Source organism: Podarcis pityusensis, assembly GCF_964106645.2.
Source record: "Podarcis pityusensis genome assembly, chromosome: 3".
Classification (NCBI taxonomy): Eukaryota; Metazoa; Chordata; class Lepidosauria; order Squamata; family Lacertidae; genus Podarcis; species Podarcis pityusensis.
The window spans coordinates 107,623,710-107,629,294 of record NC_138026.1 but is presented as its reverse complement, the minus strand read 5'-3'; the positions used below and the strand labels follow the sequence as shown (position 1 = coordinate 107,629,294).

The window sequence follows — 5,585 nt, the reverse complement described above, 5'->3', positions numbered from 1 at the left end:
TTCTATCAGTTAGAACTTTCCTCCTTACGGCTTCTGTCATTCAGGGACAGGAAACCTGTGAACCTTTAGATGTTGTCAGACTCCATCTCCCACCAACTCCAACCTGCCTGGCCAACGCTCAGGAATGATGGGAGCTGGTCCAACAACATCAGGTGCACCACAGGCTCCCGCTCTCTGCTCAAATGGTTCTTTGTTCAGTGTGCGCTCTCTTTGCTCATTACTTACAAACCTAGGGATTTGGTGTGGCCAGCCCCTGCTGCACTGTTTCTCACATTTCTCATACTCACCCACTATCTAGTCCAGCTGCCACTGGAAATGGCACTCAAGGCCATGTGATTCTCTGTTCCAGGCAGCCATAACATCTAGAACAGGGGTAGGGCATCAACATGGGCCACTCTTGGCCTGCCAGGAGGACTAGTTTTGCCCATGAGGACATCCCCCCCCAAATATTGCCCATCAGCTGATGTCACTGGTGATATCATCTGATGGACGTGAGGATGGGCTTTAATTCTGCATTGGTTGTGTATCCTGTTTCCAGTAGGGAACAGGCTTGCACAGGTAAAATAGTAGGATTTAACTCCCATGCACCAGCTGATTAATGCGTATTAAAGCCCTATGCAAAAACACTCTTTGAAGCAACTCCATGGTTCTTCTTTAAGTGAGGGGGCAAATAAGGGGCTGCTTCAAAGAGCGCTTTTGCATAGGGCTTTAAGACAGTCCCCATACTCCCACTTGGGCCCTCAGAGGCTCAAACAGGAGCACAGCAGCTGTCTTAAAGCCCTTTGCAAACAACAAAAGAACTTTGGCATAACTGCAGGTTCCCAAGTGAGAAGAGGTTTTGGTAGGTGGGGCAGGGCCACTCACCTGTCAATCACTGTGATCTCATAATACTGTCATGCGATTGACATGTGGGTGTAGGCTCCCACCAGTACACTTTGGGCAGCGAGGTCAATCCTGATACAGATCTGCCCCATGGAGCTGAAATGGTTCCTCAACCCTAACCTGGAGCTAATTTCTGTTTAATTTCTGTTTAACAGACCGCCAATTGTCTTGTGCTTGACCACCATTCATCACTACCTGCACTAACTACCAGAAATACAGACAGAGAATGCAAGACCTCACAACAGAATGGCTAGTGTAAGCCAGCAGTGGTCAACCAAATTGAGCCAAATTGAGTATCCCATTTGGCCTGCCCATTTGGCATATTCAGTTCCTTTCATCTACATGTGGTAAATGGATCAGGATGTTAAGGTCAGGAACGGGGATCACACTCCTTATAGGGAAGCTGTTTTAGAAGAAGAAGAAGAAGAAGAAGAAGAAGAAGAAGAAGAAGAAGAAGAGTAGTAGTAGTAGTAGTAGTAGTAGTTTGGATTTGATATCCTGCTTTCTCACTACCTGAAGGAGTCTCAAAGTGGCTAACATTCTCCTTTCCCTTCCTCCCCCACAACAAACACTCTGTGAGGTGAGTGGGGCTGAGCGACTTCAGAGAAGTGTGACTGGCCCAAGGTGACTGACATGTGGAGGTGCGGGGAAGCGAACCCAGTTCACCAGATTATGAGTCCACCGCTCTTCACCACTATACCACACTGGGTCTCTTTAGGTAACATATGTACCATAACCAAAAATGTGATGCGTTCTCTACCTTTCTAGTGGGTGCCCAATGGAGTATATGGGGTATGTGTCTTGAGGTCTCTCTCTAAATGCATTTCTTCCGGCCCCAGAGTATGTCCTCAAGCACGACTCTTGATGAAGAATATTTTTCAGCAAGAAAATGCAGCATGAGATTTACAGTGCTGGGTTCTGTTCCTATGCAATGAACCTTCCACCCTCTGCTTCCACTTATTTATCTTAATGATCGATGTGTTTTGTGACTCTCCCCTAATGCAATATTCCTAGCTGGTTCTTCTGCTGTAATTTCTGGTTCTTTGCTCTATAAGTTAAACATGTGTCTCCTGTCATGCAAAGCTTGTCCGAAGGATAGATGACTTCTGCTTCCATTTATTTCCTCCGCAGAGGTGAGTGCATTTGTCTTGTCACTTGTAGATCCCGGACAATTTAATGAAGTGTTCACTAAACGTTGCCCAAGAAGTGCTTGCATTATCGAAAACACGGCGAACCCTTCCGTTTCAAGATAAGGTCATTTATATTTAGTAAAAATGGGACTCGGCTATTGTTAAGAGTTGAGTATATGACTTATGCTGAGAGAGCCCTTTGTAAGTGAAGCGCCAGATTAATCACGATGCTCAGCGTGACACAGAGCAGGGTCCCAGATAAAAGTGGCCTCCTCTTATAGTGCAGTCATCTGTGGGAGGCACTGCCATGTCTAGCTGTCACCCAGTGCCAGACATTGAGTCTTTGGAAGATAAATTAGACATTGCATAGGTTGAGGGCCTTGAGGAACAGGCAGGGGGTCCTGGAACGTGTGCTCATCATCACCTTGAGGGACCTCTTGAAGCAAACACCACTACCATGCCCCCAATTGTCCCATTTTAAGCGGGACATCCTGGGACAGAAACCAATCCCAACTTCTGTTTGCATCCCAGAATGTCCTTTTTTTGGTCTGGCGCTCTTGTGTGAGTCCTTGGAAGGTGCTCAACACTGGTACTCTGGCACATCTGGGAATTATATTCACATGTGGTGGGGGTGTAAACATGTACATTTTTTCTGGCAAAGGGTGTTTAAGGAGGTAACAGAAATCACTGGGTTAAAGCTGACCAAAAGTCCAGAGGTAGCATTGTTATCAATTTACGATGGGGTGGAAGGTTCGCAGGCTAGGAAGGACTTGCTCACAAATTTATTGATGGCTGCACGAATTGTGATAGCTAGGAAGTGGAAGGGGCAAGCAGAATATAAAATAGAAGAATAGTATAAAGAGGTGTGGGGTATAGCTATTAATGATAAATTAACATGTGCCATTAAGGTAAGATGGGGAATATGCAGGAGAAATGATTCTGAGGAGATATGGAGGGTAGTTGTAGAATTTGTAGTGTTCAAATGGAAAGGGGTCAAACCATCGCAACAGGCACATCCTTCTGATGTCCTGATTTTGGGGACCAAAATGTTGGAGGGTATGCACATTGATGTAAAGGTCTGTGTGGAAGACTACTTACACATTGTCCAATAATAATAATAATAATAATAATAATAATAATAATGATGCAGACATGCAATACGAGCGGGGCAGTGGGCAAAAGAGAATACAGATTCCCAGAACATGTGTGTATGCTAATTTACATGCACATATACAAAGGTAGAAAAAATTGCTACTATAATTTTAATAGAAAAGGAATGCATCTCTCCATAGTGGGCAAGACTGCAACCAGTGACCTGTGTGCCTGTTTGTTTCCCAGGTGCTACTAAGGCCCACCCCCCTTCTATAGCTCTTCATCTTTCAACCAGGTTGGCCTTGGCCATCCCTTCAGAGGATTGTCCTCTGCAAAGGAAGACACATGGTCTCCCCAGCAGAATGTATGTGTGCATTTGTATCTCCAACAGTGTCATCCAAGTCCCAACACATCCATTTTTTAAAAGGCAATCTTCTTGTTTTGTTGTAGAATACAGTTATGAGGATGAGAACTACACTTGTTAGATTAAAAAATAAAATAAAACTGGTCTCAGGAACCTCTACAAGCAGCACTGGGCTCTGGCACTAATGAATAATAGTGGTGCAGAGCAAGGAGGAAAGTATTTGAAGGTACTAATTTTGCCTATTCGACACAACTGATTTTTAAGGTAAAAAGCGCAGAGTGCATCGCCCGTGGGCTGTATTTGAAAACCTACTTTTATTTAATATTAAAACCAGCTTCTTACTGGAGCGGAAGCTTTGCTAAAAATAGCAACTCCCTCTCTCTGCGGAGTTTGTGGAGGGGGATAAAAGGCACAACCAAAATAGGTGATTGTTTCGAGTTTGTGCCAGAGGAATACAAAGGGGATTTTCCCTGTGACCTTTGAGGAGGCTCCTTTGGGAGAAAGTCTCTCCACAGAAATCTCCAAGGGGAACAGCCTATTGGTCTCGAAGCAAATAAACAGCTTGCACCAGGCACCTAAAGACCAGAAAGCTTAGCTTCTGTGATTCCTTTATCTGCTTCTGTCTATATCCCAAAGGCTCATCTCAAAGGGTTGCGCACTACCAGTTTTAGCATTAAAAAACTACATCCAATACCCAGTTGTAGTGAGGCTCTTGCAGCAGACATGCAGGTAGGGTTGGGTGAATTTATCAATTTTGGTTTCCCATGTTTGAAAACCGTAAGTCTCCACATTTCCATAGCTGTTTGCATTTTGTTTTTAAATAGAAATCCTCATGAAAATTCAGTAGCAATTTAGTGTGTATTTTTCCTGATAGGTGCATTTTTTTTGCCTAATATACACATTTAGGTAAAGTGATTTCTCCTAACCTAATGCATATTCTCACCAATATATGCAATTCCATGCACCCTTCCCCCTAGCATGTTCAGTTTTGGTTATGTAACTTGTCTGGAGAACGGCATTGCAACATTTGGAAAGCTAGGCACTATCTTGGGGGGAGGGGGTGCCGAAGCACCCACTAAACATTTACTGTGGGTGCTCGGCTGGGCCACCCAACACATTGCCTGCTGCAGTGGGGCGGTTCCTTTGGACCCTCCTGCTGCGATGGGGGGGGGGCCTTCATTGGACCCGCCTGCTGCAGCGACGATGTGTGACATCACACACACGTGTGATGTCACAAGCGTGCGCCAGGCACCCACATTTAATCAATACAGGACATAGCATTTTACATTGAAGTAAGGGGCAATCCTGTATTATACAGGACGGGTGATAACCTTACTTTAAATGCACACGGCAGATGGGCCCTTAACCACACCCTGTACCTCGCTTTAGATAACGATTGATGCAGGCCCTCACTGAGAGATTTGCCAGATGTTTTCACATGTCCTTTGGGTGCCGGGATGACAGAAGACTTGCCACTGAAATGAGATTTTCTCCTGTGTAGCAGTCAGGCTTCACAATTAATTGCCTCTAAATCTGAAATATTTCTTCTTCTTTTCCCATCGCAGCTCAGCCCTGTGGCAGTGGAGGGAAATGTTTCAGTTCGAGAGGGTCCTGAAGCACTTGAGAATTACTATAAAACCAGCAAACGGTCAGATCTCATCAGGCGCAGAAGACCGATACAGAATTTCCACAATGGATTAAAATTGACCTGTCTCATATGGGGCCTCATTGTAGCAATTTAAATCGAGATGCTCTACAACTTTAATTATTTTATTCAGACATCTTCATTTTTATTTGTATTTTAGCGATCCAACCTGGGCATATTGGACATTAAACATAAGGCCTTTGAGATGGTAATCACTTAATTCCTGAGACATTGGGAAGGTTCCCTCACCCCCTCCCTCCTTGCAGAGAAACATTTGGTCAGTTTGGAAGTCAAAATGGTTTCAGGATTGTCTTCCTGTGCTGCTCCAGACATGTGGGTTAGATATTTATGTACGTGTTTGCTTGTTACATTTATGAACATTTATTATATATATAAGACCTTAGAATTACACTAAATAAAGTGGTACCTCAGGTTAAGAACTTAATTTGTTCTGGAGGTCTGTTCTTGACCT

At 44.2% G+C, this 5,585-nt stretch overlaps 1 long non-coding RNA gene across 1 annotated transcript; it reads left to right on the top strand.

The window, feature by feature from the left end:
* Window positions 1-925: 925 nt before the first annotated feature.
* On the top strand, window positions 926-5,211 carry LOC308474740. Its single transcript, XR_013984914.1, has 2 exons — window positions 926-1,137; window positions 5,034-5,211. It is a non-coding gene; the product is annotated as an uncharacterized lncRNA (long non-coding RNA).
* Window positions 5,212-5,585: the final 374 nt, after the last annotated feature.